Genomic DNA, 13,545 nt, shown 5'->3' on the forward strand with positions numbered 1-13,545 from the left:
TAGAAACTGCCTTAGAAAGTTGCCCTTGGAAAGTATAAACAAGAAATGAAATTAATTGTGATTATTGAATGTAGATCATGAACATAGTCCCTTATGGGTTACACTGACATATTGGTCTAATTAAGAAATAGAACTGGAATGGATGGGTTGGACTAATTACACTGCTACAGAAAAGGCTGATGGCGTATTTGATTTCTTAGGACCAAATCCTACTCTGTTAATATTTTGGTTGGGATATTCTTCATCTAGACGTGCGTATTTATTTACCATTTTGTAGTTAAACTAAATTTAGGCGCATATAACTGTAGCACAGTGACAATGACCAGTGCAGAATGCTGACCTTTTTGAGACCTTAAAGCAAAACAGCATTTTGAAAAGAAATGATAGCGTGTCCTAACGGAAAACATCACTGGGATGGGTTAGATCCTGTCCTATTTTCAATTCATTTAAATTTTCCAAAAAAAAACTATTTACAGTATTTGTTTATTCATTCATCAATTCATTGATACATTAATTTATTCTAAATGATCTTTTCTGTACAACGGTTTTTATAGTATAATAGACAATCCTTAGGGACGTGGTGGCGTTGCGGGCTAAACCGCAGAAGCCTGTGCTGCAGGGTCAGAAGACCAAGCAGTTGTAAGATCGAATCCACGCGATGGAGTGAGCTCCCGTCACTGTCCCAGCTCCCGCCAACCTAGCGGTTCGAAAGCATGCAAATGCAAGTAGATAAATAGGGACCACTTAGGTGGGAAGGTAACAGCGTTCCGTGTCTAAGTCGCACTGGCCATGTGACCACGGAAGATTGTCTTCGGACAAAAACGCTGGCTCTATGGCTTGGAAATGGGGATGAGCACCGCCCCCTAGAGTCGAACACAACTGGACAAAAATTGCCAAGGGGAACATTTACCTTTACTTTAGACAATCCTTAACTGAAGTGCTGCATTGCTTCTCTCTGTGTCAGCATCCCCCTCAGTAACTCAAGTTGCTTGTCTATTAAAAATATTGCTTCTAAATGCATTTGTGATATGGATCGTCCATGATATATACACCACACATGCGAGTGCCACTGCCTATCTCTCGGTTCAGAGAGTGGTGGTTGTAGAAGGGATATTCCTGTGAGGTTCTGTGATCCACTGGATCACTGCCGATTCAAGATTTTGGAAGAACATAATACCCACATTTATTTTAAAAGGAAAACAACACATCCAGGAGCAGAGCAGGAGAGAAACACATATATTGCCAATGGGAGATTAATTAATATACTCATTACATTTGAAAGCCTGGATGTACCTGTCTTCCCACTGAGCTACCCACAGCGCAATCAGTGGTAATTTAAAAATCAATTTCTCTTCTGTAGTAATTAAATGTGTCCGTTTAAACAGATATAATTGATAGTGCCTGCAACTAATTTCAAAGCAGGGGCCCTTCAGGGATTCTGGAGATTAACGGATATGGGTCCTGCCTTCTTCTTTTGAGAGCTCAATAGGCAGGCATAGCAAATAAATTGTTGACAGGGGACTGGTGCTGGAACTATCTGTGACAGACGTCACACTTTTAAAGGCCTCGCAGTCCTCAGAGGCTTTCTTCTCAAAATAGATTGCTGTGGGAGCCAAATGCAACAGACCAAATGAAGAGGCTTTCCGTTGCTTGCTGGGGTGTGCTTGGAAAAGTTGCTGGTCTGACTGGACGGGCCTGGGAGTTGGAGTCCAAAACAGTAGCCTTTCTAATCTCTGGTTATGGGCAAGGGAATGTTATTTCAGCAAATATGCATGTATGTATCCATGTACTGTACATGTTTAATAATACTGTATGTGTTTAGCCTCGAGAAAAGAAAACTTTGGAGAGATACGATTACACTTTTGAAAGACAGCCATACAGAGGAGGGGCAGGATGTGTTCTTGCTCATCCCAGAGAGCAGGGCACATAATAATGGGCTCAAGTTACAGGAAGCCAGATTTCGGTTGAATATCAGGAAAGAAATCCTGTTTGAGCAGTATGGCAATGGAACCAATTACCTCAAGGGGTAGTAGGTCCTCCAGCACTGGAGGCATTTAAGAGAAATTTAGACAACCACCTGGCAGATATCCTTTGATTTCTATTCCTGCACTGAGCAGGGAGGTTGAACTTGATGGCCTTATAGGCCCCTTCTAAATTCATTATTCTGAGATAATTCTTTATTAATCATCATCATCTTAGAACTGCAGAGCTGGAAGGGGTCTTATGGATCATCAAGTCCAGCCCCAAGGAGGCACAATGGAATATCGAACTCCAAGCCTTTGTCTCCACAGTCACATACCTTAACCACTGAGCTATCCAGCAGTTCTTTCTTATCTATCTATCTATCTATCTATCTATCTATCTATCTATCTATCTATCTATCTATCTATCTATCTATCTATCTATCTATCTATCTATCTATCTATCTATCTATCTATCTATCTATCTATCTATCTATCTATCTATCTATCTATCTATCTATCTATCTATCTATCTATCTATCTATCTGCCTGCCTGCCTGCCTGCCTGCCTGCCTGCCTGCCTGCCTGCCTGCCTGCCTGCCTGCCTGCCTGCCTGCCTGCCTGCCTGCCTGCCTGCGTCTTCCAAGGGCCCCAAGCCAGTTATGTCTCTCAGTCCTCCATAAGTCTACACCACTTTCATGAGGTAGGCCTGAATAGAACTTTGAGCCTATTCCTCTCTAGCACTTCTGACTACTTGAACACATTTGTAATGTTAGCATGACTAGGGATTTGCTAAATGTCATAAAGAGCACTATAGTCAAGAGTCTATTGTACATGTTGCAGGTGTACAAAAGTGCAGAACAGGAAAGACTGGAGGGAATTCACACCCAAAGATAGTTTGTGATATCAGTAGTGATGCTAATGATGACTCACAGGTATCCGCCAATCAGGTCAATGGAGGGATTGTTAAATATCCAGTAAGTGATTCCTTTGTCCACTCCTGGACCTTTCTCTGTGGAATTGACCATGAGGATGAGCTGATTGCCTACTATACTTCTCAGATCCAGGGAAGTAGAGAGAAACCCTCAACAAAATAATTTGCATCTTTTAGAAAATGAGGGTTTCTGTTCATGTGAGATGGATAAAGGAGGGGGGAGGTGGTGGCAGCTAATATATATATATATATATTATGGCAATAACACCCCCATTAGCTTTTCATAGAGACTGGCTGGAGAAATGAGTTTTATAAACACAAGCAGAAATTTCTGCTGTACTGTGATTTCTTCTGTAAAGTAGGCATAGTTAAATAGTTTGGTCCTCATTCTTGTAAAAACAGGTTTTCTAAGATCTACCTGGTAGATCTTGCCACTTTAAATTGTGTTCTCCATTCACTCAGGTCAAGGTGCATAGGAATGAAAACTGGCCAACTTACGTTGACATTAGCGGTAAAAAATCCCACAAATGCTTCTGCCACTCCAGCAACAATAACAAATCACATGGCTAACAATATCCTGTCTTTTCAGGACATCAGGTATCAGCTGCCTAATGGTAGAGTCGGGCCTGGCTCTCAAACTACACAGGACTGCACTAGTGTTAGGATTTGTGTGCCCAACATTCTACTTACCTTACAAGGAGCCAATGGTAAGTATGTCCTTAACAGCTCCTCCCATTGGCAGAGCAAGAAAGCCACTTGTTCCACCATCCTTCCAACACAGCTGTGTTTATGTTGGAAAGATACTGCATTAAATCTCAACACCATTTTATCCATATTAAATTGTATATAGATTCTATAGATTACTGAACAATGCCTAATCTTCTGTAACTAACATTCTAATGCTCACTTCCCAAATGCATAGCATATGTGTTTACTACTTCAGCTCTTTGCCTTATGTATTACTTTCGGTATTTCCTCTGTGGGAGAATTCCCTGAAACACTTGCCAGGAAGATCAGGCACACTTGAATGTAACACAGCGAGGCATATATATGGAATAACTGTGCATGCTTGAAGATTCATTAAATAGCCACAGTCCCCTTGGCAATGCATAGTTATGCTTCTCTGACATGAGGTAGGGAAGAATATGAAATCTGAAGCATAGGATGCTTTGTAGACACATTTTATATTGGTGCAGAGAGCTGCGTGTAGCTTATCTCTGCTATATTTTACTGTATTTTTGCTAGATTTAAGGGCACAGGAGGAAGGAGAGCTTTCAGGTACAGTGCATCTCATTGCTTGTAGGCTTCTACCCTCACAAATAAAGAAAACCATGAATTGCTTCATCAGCTTGTTGGAATCAGTGGAATAAGGCATTGCTGTCCCTGGAGCTTAAAACTTTGGCAAGATGATGCTTAGGATTCAGCAAAGTCAATCTCGCCATACATTTCATATGTCCCTACTGCAACTTGCAATGCTAAAGCAAGACACAGTTAGAATAGGCCCATTTGAATTCATGAAACGTACAAAGCAGTTGACTCACTAAACTCCCCTTGATTTAACTGGCATCCTCTAGTCTGATTACTACACTAAGCAACAGCATTTTGGCCGTTATCAGCACTATGAAAACATGCTATGCCTATAATGCAGAAATGCTAACAAGCAACAGTTGAGACCCAGATTCCTAGCCGCATGTTTAGCTTTGTGTTCAAGTCCTCCTGAATATTATATATGTTTACCTAATGTGGCTGAGCACTATTTTGGTGCCTCGCTTAACGACGATAATCCGTTCTAGGAAAATCACCGTTAAGCAAAAACATCATAAAGCGAAATTTAAAAATCCATTGAAACACATTGAAACCCGTTCAGTGCTTTCCAATGGGGTAAAAATTCACCATCCAGCGAAGATGCTCCATACAGCGGCTATTTTTGCTGCCTGTATAGCGAGGAATCCATCCCTAAACACAGCGGGGAGTCATTTTAATTAACCAGCAGCCATTTTGAAACCACCAATCAGCTGTTAGAAAAACATCATTTTGCGAAGAATCAGTTCCCGAAGCAGGGAGCCGATCATGGCAAAGCGAAATTCCCCCATTTAGACCATCATTTTGCAATCACAATTGTGGTCACAAAAAGATCACCATGAAGCAGATTCGTCATAATGCGGGGCAATCGTAAAGCGAGGCACCACTGTATTTGTTTACATTTCCTCTGCACATAGGTTTTTATAGATGTTATCCTGTGTGGTAAAGTCCAATTGCTTGATCTCGTTGGAAATAACCTCGCTATCCATAGCTATGGTTTGTGCATGAAGTGATCATATTGCACTGTTTGGTCTAGCTTTTGTGTAATGGAACCACCACACATAGTTCCATAGACACAACCACCCGCAGCCTGCGATCCAAGCAAGGAGGTGGCAGCTTTCGCAAGTACTTGGGAGTGAAGCACTGAACCTCTTGGGATGGACCCGTCCACTTTATTAGTTCTATTACTCTCTCATCAAGCTCTTCATCAGATATACATGCTCCTTAAACAGCAGGATTTTAATATATACTTAATATATATATTTAATGACCAACTGCTGGGTACCTTGTTAGATCAGTATCTGGGTTGGGTTTCTAGCTCTTGTTTATCTTGTTACTTTTAATCCCAATGCCCTTTTGTCAACCCAGATAAATGAAGATATACTCCCTGTATTTAAAGTACTCATAAATATCTTTGCCTGTTTTTCTTGCTAATTTAAATTCTTCTGCAAGTAAATTTGGGGAGACAGTGCTGCCATTTGATGTATGTTCTGCTACCTTGCACGAGTCATTATTTAAATTCTCTGCAAACAAGAGCTTCTGACTTGATTTCTAATATTGTCAAACTAAAGAATGGGGAGTGTATACAGGCAGTAAATTCCATGCTTTGCAAACACCTGCTGAGGACAGTTCTCGGGAGATGGGACTTCTGAATTTTTAAAAGATCATTACCATATGCTTAGACCTGTAAAGTATACCTATAGGTTTTTCCTGGCCTCTCTCACTTTTCTATTGGGAATTCTCAGCTACAAGCTACAGTGCTGACAACATGTTTGTGGCTTCGTACAATGTAAAGAGACTCACTGGGTGTATGCTTCCTTTATTTACCTGCTGTCCCTGTTTTCTTTTCCTTATAAGATACCTGATCCAGGTTTGAATACCCTTGAGCACCTGGCACCAATTAATAGTAGATATAATTACATGCCTAAAGGCAGTTTTGACTAATGGCATCCCTCTCCAAGGTTTTCTAGGTATGTAGTACTCAGAAGTGATGTACCATTACCTTCTTCTGGGGACATTCTGGGACTATGCAGCTTGCCCGAGGTTGGCTCTTCATCTGGAAAGCCCAGTGGGAATCAAATTCTCAGTCTCTGGCTTCTCGTAGAATCATAGAGAAGTGAAGTTGGAAGGGGCCTAGAAGGCCATCAACTCCAACCCCCTGCTCAATGCAGGAATACAATCGAAGCATATCGGTCACGTGATTATCTAAGTTTTTCTTGAATGCCTCCAGTGTTGGAGCACTCACCAACTCCCGAGGTTCCAATGTCATAGGAAGTTTTTCCTGATATTCGACTGAAATCTGGCTTCCTTTAACTTGAGCCCCCCTCTGTATGACAGCCTTCAAATATTTGAAAAGTGGTATCATATCACCCCTCAGTCTTCTCTTCTCAAGGCTAAACATGCCCAATTCTCTCAGCCTTTCCTCATAAGGCTTGATTTCCAGCCCCCTAATCATCCTTGTCACCCTCCTCTGAACTTGTTTGAATTTGTTAGCATCCTTCTTAAAGTGTGGTGTCCAGAACTGGACACAATACTCAAGGTGAAGCCTAACCAGTGCTGAATAGAGGGGACTAGCACCTCGTGGGATTTGGAAACTATACTTCTACTAATGTAGCCTAAAATAGCATTTGATTTTTTTATAGCCAATCACACTGTTGGCTCATATTTTGTTTGTGATCTACGGCAATTCCAAGGTCCTTCTCACTCATCGTTTTGCTGATCCAGGTATTCCCCATCTTGTAACTGTGGGATTGGATTCTTTTTCTGAGGTGCAGTTCTTTGCACTTATCCTTGTTGGATTTCATTCTGTTGCTTTCGGCCCAGGTCATTTTGAATTTAGTTTCTGTCTTCTAGGGTATTACCTATTTTGCCCAATATGGTATAATCTGCAAATCTGACAAGCATTCCCTAAAATAGGTCAATATGGTGACATGCATTCTATTCTTACTGTAGAAACATTTCCACTGCATCAGCAATATATATGCTTTTGAAAATGGTCTAGGATCTAAGCCTCTAAAGAACCATTCTTTAGAACTGGGCTAACAGATGTGGTGGCGCTGTGGGCTAAACCGCAGAAGCCTGTGCTGCAGGGTCAGAAGACCAAACAGTCGTAAGATCGAATCCACGCGACGGAGTGAGTGCCCGTCGCTTGTCCCAGCTTCCGCCAACCTAGCGGTTCGAAAGCATGCAAATGCAAGTAGATAAATAGGGACCACCTCGGTGGGAAGGTAACAGCGTTCCGTGTCTAAGTCGCACTGGCCATGTGACCACGGAAGATTGTCTTCAGACAAAACGCTGGCTCTATGGCTTGGAAATGGGGATGAGCACCGCCCCCTAGAGTTGAACACGACTGGACAAAAATTGTCAAGGGGAACCTTTACCTTTTTAACAGATGTATGGACCATCAGATGTTGGTGGACTGAAATTCTCATCCTTCCTTAAACTGGCTATGCGGGTTGAGACGCATTGAATTGCAGACTGACAACATCTGGAGGACCACGGGTGGCCTGCCAGAATTGAACACATCAGTTCTATGTCCTATAGTAGCTTCAGTGAAGCAGCAGAGAGGCACTTGGCTTCTTACAAATGGCAAATTTTAAGTGATCCTTATCATTTTATTTTAAGCATTTTGTCATACCTTGGGTACATCATGAAAAGGCACAATTTACTGGAAAAAAATAATAATGCTAGGGCAGCAGGAAAAGAGGAAGACCAAATATGAAATGGATTGGCATCATAGGGGAAACCATAGCCTTGAGTTTATAAGAGCTGGGCAGGGTGATTATATTTAATATTCTCTTTTTCTCTTGAGTTTTAAGTGAATCCCCAATCTTCAAAAAAACAAAAAAAAAACAAAAACAAAAACAAAAACAAAAACCACACAACTCCTCTTTCTTCTCTGCCCCTCCATCTTTGCCCAGGCCTGGTGTCTGTTTTCTGTCTCCTGAGGAATTTTTACAACAGACCATTAAAACAACATAGCCATAAATTACTGCATATAAATGCAACATACATCCAAGAGCCAATTACTATTTAATATGAAACTGATATTTCATACAACATTTGGACAGTCTGACAAAGTGGACGTGTCCACGAAAGCTCACATTAAAATACAACACTTAGTCTTCAAGGTGCCACCTGTTCTTGTTTTGTTTTGTTTCTTTGGATTTTGCCTGATATAAATCCTACTTTTCAACAAGCCTACTCTAATTGGATGTCTGCTTATATTATCAAGCAGTTGTTACCATTTAAGAAGCTTCTCCCAATTGTTAATATTCAGTCCGTGTCAGTCAGGATACAAAATCCCTTAACATTTTTTCTTTCTCCATCTTCTGTTGTGGACAAATTTACAGAGATTAGACAAATTCATTGGAAACAGGACTGCGAATTACCAATAGTCATGGTGGCAATATACTGCTAAGGGTATCAGACGCAGTATGATTCTTTGAGAGGCCTACTATGTTCCCTATGGTGTTACAACGCATTTAACAAACATCTGGTGGGGCATTGAGGAATCAGAAGGCAGGGCTAACGAAGGCCAGCTTTGTCTGAAGCAGCAATTCTGTTTTTGTGCTAGAGTGGAATTGCACAGCATGGATTGAATACCTCTGGAATCTCATGGTCTGAAGGAGGAATACTGCACTTGGTATTCTCTATATAAAACAAACACATTTGCTATATATCCTGCACCCTATGTACATTCAATCTATCTGTATATAATTATAATATAAATGTTGATTAAGGGAAATACCTTTGGGAAATAGATCATCTACCTGTTTTCAGTTTAAAGATATTGCTGCATTTTTAGCTAGTTGATCAGATAAGCATACTTACCTGGAACTGAGATGTTGGAACAACAACCAGCATATTATACCTTTAAGAGGTTTCGATGGGACTCCCTTTGTCCAGTGTTCAGTTTTGTCTGTAGAGTCCAAACAATATTCTGAATGAAAGAGTGGCATTCCTCAGTCAGAAGAAGGCGGTCTAAGCTTTCAGAAGGAAATTGGTGAACTGTGAAGCCCAAATCAGAAGAGCCAGAGGGAAGTGAAAATCATGCTGATGAAAGCCACATGTTTCCATTTTATATGAAAAAAAGTTGCAAATACAGAAGTCATGACCTGGTTGCATCAGATTTGGTCACAACAAGCTTGTCACGCACAGAGAGAAAGAAACACTGGAAATGATGTATACTTTGTTTTTCTCCCAGAAGAGCACAAAGACATCTACAAGCTAGCAATTAATCAGAAAGCTATGCTTACTTATGGAAGAGTGTGAAACAGGTACAATGCAGTGCATCATAGTATAGTGGATTATGGTTTCTTTGATAATTCAGGAACACTTCAATGCATGTTTTTCATCTTTCAGAAGAAATATACCGTATTTTTCGCTCCATAAGACGCACCAATTTTTTAGGAGAAGAAAACAGGAAAATATAATCTGTTTTCTTCGCTCCATAAGACACACAGACTTTCCACCCCCCTGTTTTGTGCGGAAAAAGTGCGTCTTATGGTGCGAAAAATACAGTACATTATAGACACAAGGCGTGCAAATGTGATATATGGTGTGTGGGAGGGGACTTCCCTTCTCCAATGCTTCAAAGACATTACCTTATTTATACAGGACAGATGCCCTTTGGCTGTACTCTTTGGAGGAAGACGTTTAGACAGTCAGCCCACTTAAAAAGACATCAGCTCACCCATACTGAAAAGAGACCATGTAAGAGCACTGCATGCCAAGTGAAATCCTGAAAACGTGAATTTGCTTGTCAGCCATCTGGGAGATTGCTTTGAATTTAAATCTCCACTGCCCTTGGTTTATCCCCAGACACTTCTGTAGTCCTCTGATATTCAGGAATCACTGTCAAACCATGTAGCTGGAATCAAAGTGGAGGCGGACTTTAAGGGATCTATTCTTAGCACTAAGAGTAAAGACATTGCATTTGTATTTTGGAAATCAAAGGCTGAAAATGGACAACAGTGGTCATGATTTCTTCTTTGGTAAACTGCAGAGCAGAGCATTTAAGAGGCTTTAGCAATGTAGTTCTGTCTTAAGGCATTCCAGGAACCCTCTAAACATGGAATACACTATTCCATACTTGCTGCAGATCAGCCCTTTGAATGCTGTCCTTGAGGCAAAACATTTAGGCTAGCTCTTCCTTCTCCCAGCCTCTTAAGAAGGCAACACAATAGGACCCACATATCCACAGGGAATTGGTTCCAAACTCGCTCCACCCTCCCACGAATTCTGAAAAATGCAGATTATACTGAATGCTATTTTAATATCTAATGCTATAGCTAGCATAATCTCTGGGTCCCTCTAGTGGCCAATTCTGGTAACTTTATCTTTAGAAATATATATTTTTAGGATTTAAATTTTTTTAAAAAAATATTTTCAGACTATGCTTAAGTGAATCAGTAGATACTGATCCTATGGATAAGGGGGTCCACTGTAATGAACAATATTATTTATGTGCCTCTTTCTTGTTATACAGTACTCAAATGTGCTTTACCAATCCCTCCTTCTGATGGTGCCCTTAGATCAGTGGTGTCGAACTGTGGCCCTCCAGATGTTCTTGGACTTCAACTCCCAGAAGCCTTCACCACCACCTCTGCTGGCCAGGATTTCTGGGAGTTGAAGGCCAAGAACATCTGGAGGGCCACAGTTCGACACCACTGCCTTAGATGATGACAGCTCACTCAGGTGGCTGGGCATGTAACTGCACCAGCCACTTATGCTCCAAGTGATCTCACTCAGCTCCTTTCTTGGGAGTCATGGTGGGAATTTGAACTCAGGATCCCAGATGCTCCTATTTATAGAGCTACAGCATTTGGGCTAGATCCCTCTTCTCCCTGCTGCCTGAGAAGGAAACACTTACACACCTCAAACAGACCTTGTCAGTAGAGACCTGCATTCATTTTTACAAGTGCTTTTGTGTCATTTTAATTTATTTATGTTGTGTTGTAAGCCGCCCAGAGTGGTAGAATATACCAGATGGGCGGGATATAAATAAAATAAATAAAATAAAAATAAGTGATTTTGCCTGTTGCTATGGAAAACTAAGGAGATTTTTGTGTATCGGATGTGTACAGGTCATACCTGTTATAACAAAAAAGATGATACAATGAGCTTGGGAAATGGATATGCTTTTTAGAAGTGTGATTTATAATTTTTCATTGGTTTACATTCAAAATTTAAAAAGGTCATATTCTGAAAGTGTAGTTCTTTCCCCTTTAGACAAGAGGTGGAACCCAGGTATTTAGGTGTGCACAGAACATATGATGGATGGATGGATGGATGGATGGATGGATGGATGGATGGATGGATGGATGGATGGATGGATGGATGGATGGATGGATGGATGGATGGATGGATAGATGGATAGATAGATAGATAGATAGATAGATAGATAGATAGATAGATAGATAGATAGATAGATAGATAGATAGATAGATAGATAGATAGATAGATAGATAGATAGATAGATAGATAAAACTTTATTACGGTCAAAAGACCAGCCACATATGATGAAATACACCAGCAAAACTTGACTTGGTTTTTTTTTTAGTGTTCAGGTTGAATCCTTGAGCACTCCCTTTCCTCCCAATTCTTTCATGCTAAAGTCAGTTTTCACCTCCTGTCTGAAGAGGAAAAGATCCTTATTTTGGAAGAAACGGACTAATGTTGTGGAGAACGGAACAGTGGAGCAGGAATAATCACAAGCTGCAAAGGACAGTTAGGGGGCCTGTGCTCCAGGGTTGTGAACTGTGCACGGCTCAAGAAAGTTATTATTTTCGAGCAGAAACTCCCAGAGCTCCACCCAGCTCCCTTAAATCCTGACATACTTCATATGTATGCGTGAACTAATGTATGAAGTACTTTCTTTCAGCAGTCATTGTAATAATCTTCTGTTCAGAGATGATAAACTTTGGGTTGGTTTGGACAACAGATCCCAGAGTCCACCACGTGTTGCACATAGAGTGCCTCTCAACCAATATATTTTCTACTACTCCTGGTCCGTCTACATGCCATACCAATCACGTGTGCCATGACGTCACCTGCCTGTCTTGGCTAAGGCTGGAGTTTCCTGGCCTATGGCAAGACAGGAGGTGGGTCTTATAGGGGTGGAGCTTGTGTATATAAGGGGGGTGTACCAGGAGGGAGGTGGTTGTTGTTGGGGAATTAGAGAGTGAGAGGTTTAGATATAGGTTAGGTATTAGGTTACTGTGTGTTAAGAAATAAAGAACTGTGCAGGGTGAAGGTCTGATTAATATAGTATACCAAGTGATTCTTTTATTCATTGATTTACATTTTATTTCTGTATTCAATAAATCATTATTTTTATTTTTAAAAAATCCACAATAAGTCTGCAGTGTCAGGTTTATGTGTGGTTGGTGGCAGCGAAGAAGTACTGTGTGTGTGTGTGTGAAGGATCGTGACCTGTCATCTCTTGTGGTGACGAAAGAAGAGGTGGCAGTCGCGACACACATAGAGTGCCTCTCAACCAATATATTTTCTACTACTCCTGGTCCGTCTACATGCCATACCAATCAGGTTGATGCATTGACTAGAGCGCTAAAGTAGGATTCAGGAGATGTAGGTTCAAATCTCACTTGCCCACAAAATTTGCCCACAACTTGTGGAAGAGAAGAACCATGTATGCTGTTTAATGTCACTGAAGAACAAGCAGCATACAAATCACCCAACATAGCCAGCAGGGATGGCTGAGGGGCTTGACGCCGAGAGAGGCCCGGAAGGAGAAAAGTAGAAACTGGGCCTTCTCGGCAGTCGCCCCTCAGCTGTGGAACACTCCCTACTGAAATTCGTCTGGCACCCTCGCTGGGTGTTTTCAAAAGACAATTAAAAACTTGGTTATTTAAACAGGCCTACCCCCCAGTCAATTAAGTGATTTTCTTTTTCTTTTTTTTCTTTCTTTCTTTCGTGTATCACCATCTTGGAAATCTGTTGCTTAGAACTAATAGTATAACTGCATTTTTATATGTTATTTTAACCTGTTTTAATTGATGTAAGCCGCCCCGAGTAGACATTGTCTAGAGGGGCGGGGTAAAAAATGAATAAATGAATTAATTAGCTAATTAATTAATTAATTAATTAATTAATTAAATGAAATAAATAGCCTAGTCCTGAACTAAATGCTCAAGAGACCATGGAATGCTGAAAGCTGAGGAAGCAGATGGGAGAACTGGATAGGAAGAGGACTCATTGCTGAGAGACTATTACAGTCTATTTGGGACAGTCTGGATGGGACAGTCTATACTGCAACATTGAATTGCAGGCCTAATTATAATTGTATAGGACTTATCTAATTGTTAGGGGATGTGGTGCTGCTGT

General features: G+C 40.9%; 1 long non-coding RNA gene across 1 annotated transcript in view; it reads right to left on the reverse strand.

Annotated features, from left to right (window-relative positions):
* LOC110076867 (uncharacterized) overlaps positions 1-9,189 on the reverse strand; it is a 45,888-nt gene extending 36,699 nt beyond the window's left edge. Inside the window, exon 1 of the long non-coding RNA XR_012082579.2 lies at positions 9,031-9,189. This is a non-coding gene — a long non-coding RNA (uncharacterized LOC110076867). The remainder of the gene's footprint in view (positions 1-9,030) is intronic.
* Positions 9,190-13,545: the final 4,356 nt, after the last annotated feature.

Source organism: Pogona vitticeps, chromosome 1, assembly GCF_051106095.1.
Source record: "Pogona vitticeps strain Pit_001003342236 chromosome 1, PviZW2.1, whole genome shotgun sequence".
In the NCBI taxonomy this organism is placed as follows: domain Eukaryota; kingdom Metazoa; phylum Chordata; class Lepidosauria; order Squamata; family Agamidae; genus Pogona; species Pogona vitticeps.